General features: G+C 43.7%; 1 protein-coding gene across 1 annotated transcript in view; it reads left to right on the top strand.

Moving 5' to 3' along the window:
• LOC116847949 (lachesin-like) overlaps positions 1-10,214 on the top strand; it is a 146,835-nt gene that overhangs the window by 105,858 nt on the left and 30,763 nt on the right. The window lies entirely within an intron of this gene.

Below are 10,214 nucleotides of genomic sequence, written 5' to 3'. Positions count from 1 at the left end.
CCCCCCCCCTCTCTCTCTCTCTCTCTCTCTCTCTCTCGGCGAAAGCAACGACCGACCCGGAGCGTTAATACGGCGATTCCGTCCCCTTACATCTGACCTTAATCGTTAAGGTTAATTGTTTCTGGCACGAATCCGAAGATAAAAATCGACAACCTCTCAAGTAAGTTCAGCCAACTTTGGCTTTATTGTTATCGTTCTGATCTTCGACGGATGTTGGCGAAATCACGTCCATGACGTCGTCGTTTCATTTCATCGCGGACTGGGTCGCGCAGAAACACACGCGAAGACAAGTACGTTCTTGTGAAATTTGCAAGTTGCAAACGATACCCGCACGCGTCCTCTATTCGGCTTGTCCACGGCTAACGAAGGAATTAAGGGTTCTCGTGCGCAGTGGTGATCCACTATCGATCGGTCTCATCTTAATCGGCCGCTAGCGAGACAAGATATACGATCGATGCGAAGCACAAAGCAAATAATTATAGCCAATATACGGACGATCAATGGTGTCCAATATTTGCGATAGATTTACCTCACCGGCTACTAGTTACACGTTAAACGGCAGGAACTATTGTCAATTGCTCCCGTGTCACGGATATTTGCTCGTGAATAATTGATGAGATTCCCTTTCGAAGCGGGACGCGTGCACGGATTTAGATATTTCAAGATAACGCGGCCCGACAGATTGCTTCTCGCTTTATTCGGCCAATTTTTCTTCTCTATTAGAGCATTTGGAATAGAATAAACTTATTCAAAACGAGAAAAAGAGGAGACGAAGGAGATATTTTAAGTCGTATCGATTTCAAAATGAGACTCGCAAATATAAGAAACAAAAATTCAGATAGTTACATACGTATAAATTTTTGTAAAAATTCCTCCATTTTCACTTCTGCCTGTTACTTTCTGTGGCGTAAAAAATATTTTATCTCCTCGTCGTTAGCTTAACCTCGCCGAGATAACTCGCCGACGAGTATTACACGTAGTAACACCGAGATAAACGTTAAAGCGCGTTGCTTAAGAGGGGAATTTCTAACACTTCCCATGATACTCAAGAAGACGTTGCGCGCGTACGAAGTACTTCGGCCGACCATTTTGTTAGTTTCCTTCGTGGTTACCGCGAGTTAAACTGAAAGCACGGCTTCGCTGCAATGCTTACGAGTGGTCGAAGTGCAATTTAAGCTCGAAGGGACTTAAACTTTAAGGAACGGGCAACGCAACTGGTAAGAGTCTTACGCTCTTTGCGAGCACTGTGAACATACGGTAAAGAAAGATGGCTTGTCTCAAAGTAGCTGCTGCAGACGTCGCGGGCTGATTCGGTGTACGCTAATAACGAATTCAGAAATTGCACTACATAACATATTTCGCGCAGAAACCTATTCGCGCGAACGCGAATATTAAACCTCTCGATTGAGAGGGAGGACGATCGACGCCATATTCGCGCACGGATAACACCAATAGTCATTATGACATCATTAGAGAAACGGCAATATCGCTGTATTAGCGATATCACTGTAGAATCTCTCTCGCGTCGGGTACTTTTTGAGAATCTCATTAATTTGAACTTTCGTATCAAAGTCGTAATCGGCTCATTTTAATTCTATCTGTCCGTTTCGTATAATGAAGTCGCTCACGATGAGAATCGTTTCCTTCCTATGGGAGCATTTAACCATCCGAGTGGGACGCTGCATATTAAGGAGGAAATGAAAGATAGAGATAGGTAGAGGAAGAGGCAGAATTCTAGGTTGAATCATCCGTAGACTGATCGGATACCGCATTGTTAGATTAGCTAGATACGGCGGGATATCGCTCGAGTCGAGTTATTAAAACGCGGAAGATAAATCATATGTGATTCAATAATTCGATGTAATGGAGTCCTCCCTTTCTCCGCGCATAAAGGATACGTTGTTGCGTCGCTCTCGTGGGAATCTGTTGATTTATTATAGACGTATCGCGGGAAATATAATCGATTTAATAATTAAAGAGGATAGCTGCTCTCTGCAGTAATGACAGAAGTGTTTACACGGCAAGCAAAAATCGATGAAAACGAGGGAGAGAAGACGATGAAAAAAAGGGAGAAAGAAGGGGATGTAAAAATTACCACATCGCGAAATATCAGCTTTACGAGCGAATGAATTGTTGAATCCTTCCCGGAGGACCTTCGTCCCTCTTCGTGATAACTCGTTGAATCCATTATCACGCCGGTAGACATGAACGATACCGCAACGGTGGTATGGTGCGCACATACGTTTCCTTATATTACGCGGTGTATTTCTCGACGGGGTGGTACGCGCGCAATATTTGCTCGGGGCGATACGCGAGCATAGTCGGTTATTATTTAACAGGCTCGCGCAATGTATCGCGCATTTTGACACCCTGCCGGCCCGTTTTTGTGAAATACGGCTGTAAGATCCGCGCAGTGCCATTTTTCGCGTTACTATGCGTTTTTTTTTTTTTTGTAGTTCGGCGCCGTCCTGGACGCCAGCGCGCGCCATACAGGCGACGATATTTGCGCGGCACGATAATACAGCTGGTTTTAATGCAAATCCAGCGCTTCCTCGTGTATCACATCACAATTATTATAATACAAACTATACTAATAATTCGTATTGACCGCACATGCCATTGCATATTGCATCACGTCCACAAAGACCGCACGAATGCCGATACCGCGTGATATGTCATTAACCGGCTGGAATTTATACCGATTAGCTGAGCTTAAAAACGATTATGGTTCTAAATTTCTTCTTGTTCTTTTTCTCTTTCTCTCTCTTTCTCTCTCGCTTTCTCCCGAGATATCCACTTGAAATATTCGGAGTACCTCCGCTGGTGGGAGAATTTAATTATCTGATAGTCAACCGATCTATCTCTCTGTCCCTCGAGAAAATATATGTGCTCTTACCACTCTGTGCGGCTGAATTCCGGAAGTGAGTGCACCGCCACCGCACTCCTCGCTGGAAATAGGAAAAATTTTTTTTTACTCCGCTTTCGTTTCATGAATAGATTATCTAACTGTCGTAATTGATCGTCGTGAAATATCGCGTTTATCGAGCGCGGTCGTGCGCCGCGATACGACGTTATTAATAGACGCGTGTAAAGGCGAAGGAGATCGCTTATTTCATTATTTCGCATGCCGGAAATATCGCGAGAGTTACCTCAAACCGCTCCGCGGTAACTAGCGATAACTAGAAAAATTTGTTCCGCTTTATCGTGCGAGAATATACACTTGCACCGTTTTCATTTCATTCTTTATAGAGATTCGTACGGTAACTGATCACTCCTGTGAAAATATTGCGGCCTGATCAACGGGGCCAGATAGCGAATAGCTGGCTGTAACTCATATAGATCATTTATTACACCGTATGCTGGAATCGGGAAGAGAATCGTTGAAGCAACTCCACCGGTTTGATAGCGCGGTATATTTTACGACGCAAAGTTTAAATCACAATTATCGCGCGCTTATTTGAGCGTATCGCGAACTTGTTCAACGTATTTCAAATGTATAATTTACGTCTTTGCCTTTCATTCGGAAATGTTTCGCGGCTTTAGTTAGACAGTTAAACGAACAAATGTCACCGAACCGAGTTTCACATATTACTCTCCTTTTCCCCTTGTTTTACTTTATCTGACTCGGTTTTCATGTTGAAATTTTGGGACATGCCGTGATTGATTTCTACCGTGATAGAAATTGGTGTCGAAGTTGCAGATCGGCATCTCGCAGATAAGATAACAGTCTCAATTAAGGATCGAGTCCCAATTTTGGGTCCCAAGTTTGGATTATTAATGTGTTAAAAAGATACGCACTATAATGAAAACACGGAAAACATGTTTTGAACAGCTGTAATTAGTGGCTAGTTCGTATGCAGATAAAGTCACGATCGAATAGTGCGGACTTTATCGCCTGTTGTCTGCTCTAACTGAGCGATTCCTTCAGCTCGTGTGGGATACAGACATTATACGATTGTGTACGAGTAACGATGAGGCGACGTCAGTCGATATTATTTTTTATTTTAACGCTACAGGCTAAACGCAAATATACGAGCGAAGTAACTCGCGGGATAGCGACACTCAGGTTGGCTACCGGATCCGGCGTGCGAAAGGACTCTGCTTCTCGGAGCGAGAGAAACGAGGGTCGGGTAGCGCACTACCGCGACCACTAGATTGGTTAGACCGTTGAGATAGAGGAGTGCTAGAGCTCGAAGAACGACCAGGGGACGACGGATGCCATTGCCGTTTGTGAGCATAGAGCGATGGCATCCGTCGCTGTGCGTGCTAAGTGCCTCGACACTTAGGAAGAATGCTAAATGCTGTAAGGAAGCGATCGCATCGCTCCTGAGACTAAATCCCGTGAAGACTTAGAAAATCTCGTGCGAGGTGACAAGAAAGGCGTGGCTCTAGCAACTAAGACTAATTAGATCTAGGGAGAATTTCGATCGATCTTGAAGTGCCGAAAAACGCCCACGACCTCAAAGACTTCGAAATCGTCGCCTCTCCACCTTAACTCATCAGATATATTTAATATAAGACCCATGACTCTACCCAGCAGAGTACATCTCAAGAGAGTAGAAGGAAGGAATTCGTCAACTCGAGAGCTTCAAGAAGAAGCGGCAGGTTTCCAAGACGCTTACTAAAATGCAAGGAAAGTTGTTCTGAATTGAAACAAATTCAGTATTGGCTCATGTGAAGAGCCAACAATTCGATCTGACAAAAACAGGTCTCGGGAGGCAAATTATTATACAGAGTGGAAATCGCGATCCGGCATTTTACATGCGCTTTACTCGCACAGCGTCAGGTCATTGTATTCATAAAATTCGTCGCTATTTTGGCATTGTTTCTATACACGGATTGTGAAATCTCAGTCAGATATCGCGGGTACACACGGATTCTAACGCATAAAGCTTCTTTGCATAACGCCGCCTGGATTGTCGTTATTATCGGCACTCCATTTATCCTGGGAGATTACTGGCGGATCTTACGAGGGATTAATTTTACAACAGGAGGCTCAGACTGCCGTTAAGCCAATGCCGGGTGCGATCGAAATCTGGGTTATGCGGAAATTATTGTCGATTTTAATAGCTCCCTATTATCAAGCGCATCGCTTCTTCTTCTTCTGCCTCGCGTGAACAAAAACCCAAACTTATTAAACGACGTGTGTAGAGGGCCCTCCTTTCATCGATAATTCCGTTTACATCAAACGATAAAGCTTTATCAATGTCAAAACTACTCGCCGTTCGTCGTTACTGACGCGCCCAATTGAATCTGTTCGTGGCTTTATATGCGAATAAACAGTTAATGATCCAGTAACTCGCGTGTTATATCGTTGGTCGTTAACATATCTGTCTGTTCAGCCGCGTATGGCTTGGTGCCTTCCGATCAGAAGCTAAACTATGACGGGGGCGTAAATTTTCCGCTCGAGCACGGTTGTCGTAGTATTGAATTTTGCACTTTCGTGTCGCGAAACAACGGAGTGAAAGCGAGATAAACTTGCCACTGCGATATGCATTTTCACGCGTGGACGTAAAGATTACTACACGAATGTCAAAATTAAACTCGTATCGCGCGTGCACACTCATATTCAAGTTTGTCCAACGTTCATTTTTATTACGATACGCGTTTCGCGCCTCCTTCGTACTAAAAAATATCAGAATACGAGATACCATGAACACACGAGTATGAGACCATGACTTCTATTAAGCTGACATTCCCAACAAGAAATAATCGAAATGGGAGGTATAGCAGAATTAAGAGCTGCCACTCTAACAATGTTATTACTCGAAAAAACAACCAAACCGAAAGGTATATATGTCGCAATATATTCTCTCCATGTACTAGTGAGAGTAAAGAAATGGTTAGAATTAGCATAGCATCGCTTTAGGGAAAACAAAATGTTCACTATTTTTCATACATTGTGCACAATATAATACAATTTCGATTTGTATTGGGACGGTGGTTTAATAGAGATGAGATCACGGATATCCACAAGTATCAATATGTACGAGTGCGCGTAGATCGAAAAATGGCGGGGATTGCCAAATCGATGTACTAAACGGGTTTAACGGAGCAGGAATAATTAGGGTGTTGGCACTGAGCCAAGAGTCGGGCTCGCAGAACAGATTCGAACTGAGAGAGGGTCAGCGCTCATGTTCTATCTATTACACGCATTACCACCCTTAGCTCCGCCGTGTGCGCCGTTTATGTCTGCATTAAATATCGTGCGATTCCCGCATTCGAAAGTACTCGCTGATTATGCCGAAAAGCCCCCGTATATCTTGATATCATAATCGGTACGAGCGGCGATGGGAGCTTCTACTTTCTCAATCGTTGAATCATAATCTCTCGAACAATAGACGTTTGTGTTGCTTTAATGAATCGTGTGAGCAAAGTTCAGATATTACCAACGTGCACGAATTGCAATGGCTACACGTCGCGTCCTCTTTTCTCACTTTTTCGTGGCAATTTTGTTTAACGGAACAACGGTGCGCCACGTACTGAAAGAAATTGCCAATATTTCGGGTTATATTTAGAGCGACGCTGTTCCGTTTTTGCAGAGAAGACACGGCTGCATATCGTAGCGCCATTACAGGATTGGTAGTCTGGTCACCAATTTCGTTTCCGTATTGATCAACGACGCTAGCTCGCGGGGAACACAGATAGACACAGCGGGAAAGAATTTATGTCCATTTGAGAAATTACAAGTATCATTCTCGACGTTTTTATATCGCGCGGTCGAGGTATACACGCGGTATCGACGGACGGACGGGGCAGTTTGTAACGTGTCAAACGTATAAAGTACGACGTATCGTCAGCCGCGCGTCAGCATCAATCGCTTAACGAGAATGACAGATGAGGGAGCGCGGCTGTAAAACTGTTACATCGTGTGCAAAGCTCGAATTTATGATTATACCGCGATATTTCGATTGCGGCCGGTCGCTCGGTGCATAAAAAATTCAGTAATAAAGGGGATTATGAACAATCTCGCGATAACAATTCATACGAATTTCACCGATGCGCCACGAGTGCGCGTCGAACGCCGCATTCGGCACGTCGAGCTCGTTAATTAACGCGGGTTAAACATTTTCAATAATAAGTCACCGCCACTTTTATTCAACAAACAAATTCTTTTGTTCTGCAATCTTTCAGGACATATTATTTAACAATATTACACTCCAATTAAATGGCGCCGCTGCGAAATATACATATGACGCGCGGGACGTATTGTACTTTGCTTGTAATCATGAATATTGCTCCCGGATTGTCTACTACGCTGATTGTGTTTTTTAAATATACACGGCTGATGTTGCGCTGTGTTTTACTAAACGGCATGCCGCGCATCCGAGTATCTCGTTTATATTTTCGTATCGCTTTCCATCGATAAAACGATTCTTCGTTTATTGTGTTCTGTTATTGAAGAGACTCACGTTCGCGGCGACAAGTTTATTATCGATTAAACATGATCATGCGTTGTTTCCAAGTCGATACTTTGCGAAATAATATGCAGTTGTCCATGCAAAAATTATATTTCTTGTGGGAGGATAGCAATGTTTGATGGTGTCTAACGTATGTGACCGGTTTCTATTGTCCTATCATGCGTTGCGAATGAATCTTGCACGTCAATCCGACACTTTATATTCCAGTTATTATTAATACTATTAACATCCGTTCTCCATCTCAATTGATCGTGCATTTTTTGACTCATTCTTCCACAAAATCACGGAACATCGCAAGTAAAAGATTTCGTATTTGAGTATATTTTGAAACTTCCCACACGCTATCGTACCTAGTGATGCATAATCAACGTGACATTTACATAAGCGTATCGAGCAGGCGCAGTCAACTGCGATAGATCGAGCCCTACTAGACGGCTTCTCCGAGATAAAGTTTTCTTGGAGCGTTCATCTCGCGGATTGCCTATTATCTATTCGGAATTATTACTACGGTTCTATGATATAACAATCGATGAGAATTTTTGCACTCGTCGATCGTCTATTTCGCTAGTTGCGTCCTAATCGGCCTACAATATTCGCTCTTAATTAACGAACTGCAGCGAGCGTGAATTGCAAACCGCCATAGATTGCATTTAGTGAACTATTCGCGCGCTGAGAGGGAAGGAGAAAGAGGGAGGGGAAGAGAGAAAGAGAGAGAAAGAGAGAGAGAGAGAGAGAGAGGGAAGAGGCAGAGAAAGAAGGAAAGAACGAAGAAAAAGGTAATACGGCGAACGTTTTCGCTTTACCCCGCCTCAAAATGAAAATCCGTGCGAACTCGATTCCAAGACCGCGGGAATTACTTACCATAAATTATTATTGGACTACGCTCTCTACAAAATCTACATACTCCTTGGGATTAACAATTCTATATCTCTGCGTTTTAGCTCTCACCGTGCCATCGCTGCGCTGACTTTAATATAACACATATTCTCGCCTCATCTTGTTGTTTGCACAGCTCTCTCGCGTGATGTAGCAGCACGTAAAAAGAGCACGTTTTAATATATTAGTCGTTGTGAAAATTGTATCGCGAAAGAGAAGACTGAATCGACGTAAAAATGTCACAAACACCTTGGACTAGCTTCTTGGTTCTGTACCAAAATATCGATCGTAATATCTCCTTGAACGACCACGCAGGCATCAAGATGTCTATCGGTTCAAAGTGAAATGTTACATTATTATTTTTCTGGTGGCGCGCCAGCCGAACGTGAGTTCCGCGGAGAAGTAATGAAAATTCGTCCCCAGAAATTCGATTTCTGGGTCAGCTCCATCGGTGACGGGTTTTCGTTTAACTTTCTCCCCTTCCACTCTATCAATTTTTGCGTTACCCTCTCTCGACGCGAGCTCGACGCAACGCAACGTAATGTTAACAAACGAAATTTTATCGTCGCGCAAAAACACGTAATATTCTCGGCTCGTATTGGATCAGAGTTTCGCTTTTGCGCGGCGAATCATGTGAAATGCGCTCGTAACAACGAGCGAGCGAGAATGCATGTGCAGTCGTCAGGAGTAATTAAATGAGTCGGAGACGGGAGGACGCGCAGACTGCCTTCCACGTTTATAGTTTCAATATCTATTTAATGTGCACCGAAAGTATATGAGGTGCGCTTTAATTGTCTGGTCTGTAAAGCTTACGCGCAGAGCGGCACGTTTTAGAAAGCAATCAAATTTTACGACCGCCCCCACTACCCTGCCTTCGCAATTTATTTTATGAAGGCGATCCCTCGGGCGTAAGTTTTACGCCGCGCAGCTATGGATCACTTATTGTATCGAAAATAAAAATTTATTGGAGCGGAGACACATTCGAGATACCCGATGTTGGACAAATATGTCGCTCTGGTTATGCCGCAGCTGCTTATGTTGCTCGTGCTGAAGCTGCCGCAGTGCTTACGTTGCTCATTCTGCATCTGCAATTGTCCGTCTTTCTGCAGTTGCAGCTACAAATGTTGCTCATTCTGCAGCTGCTTATTCATTCGAAGTTACAGTACCCGTTTTTTCACGTGAGCGAATAGTATGCGCGTAAGGCAGAATGAATACGAAGGGATTTTCACGGACGATAAGAAATCGTCCGTCTCTCTTATTAATCGTTAACACGATGAAACTCGGAATTTCCCCTTTTCCGCACGTCAATTCTTTTCCGCTTTGCTCGAGTAATGCTCATGCGTCCGGAGAGCACAGGAGATCCTCGGCTTTCATCTCGCTGCAATTTTTTTTCTAGCCCCATCGGCCGCTATCGTACAGCGATGCGCTTTTACGTCGCGGCAATTCATCCTTACTTCCACTAACGCGACCGAGCAAGACGCCTCTCGCACTACAGACAAGTATCATTTCCGCAAAAAGTAACTCGAAAATGAAAAATCGAGTGTCGGCGGGCTGACGTGTTATTTTACCGAGAGTGGACGGCACGAGAGATGTGTCGGAAACATAATACTGCAACGCTAATCATACGGTGTAACATATGAGTGCAAGGGAAAGCCGTAAGTTGAGATGCAAGATATGCGAAAAGCGGAAGTAGCTTAACGTAACGAAATAAATCTTATCATCGATAATAGATTTATCGTGTAAGAATGAGGTGAGATTTACCGTAGAAATGTGCTCGTATAAGAGATCGTATATGAGATGTGCTCGAAATCAAACGGAAACTGATAGCCTCTCTAAGAAGATTAAGGAAATGAATATTTAAGATGGGCTAAGCATCGATTGACTGATGCGCTCTCTCTCTCTCTCTCTCTCTCTCTC

Source organism: Odontomachus brunneus, unplaced genomic scaffold (genome assembly GCF_010583005.1).
Source record: "Odontomachus brunneus isolate Ranch 3 - 2012 unplaced genomic scaffold, Obru_v1 Obru_scaffold_085, whole genome shotgun sequence".
Classification (NCBI taxonomy): Eukaryota; Metazoa; Arthropoda; class Insecta; order Hymenoptera; family Formicidae; genus Odontomachus; species Odontomachus brunneus.
This window is presented reverse-complemented; position numbering and strand designations above follow the sequence as displayed.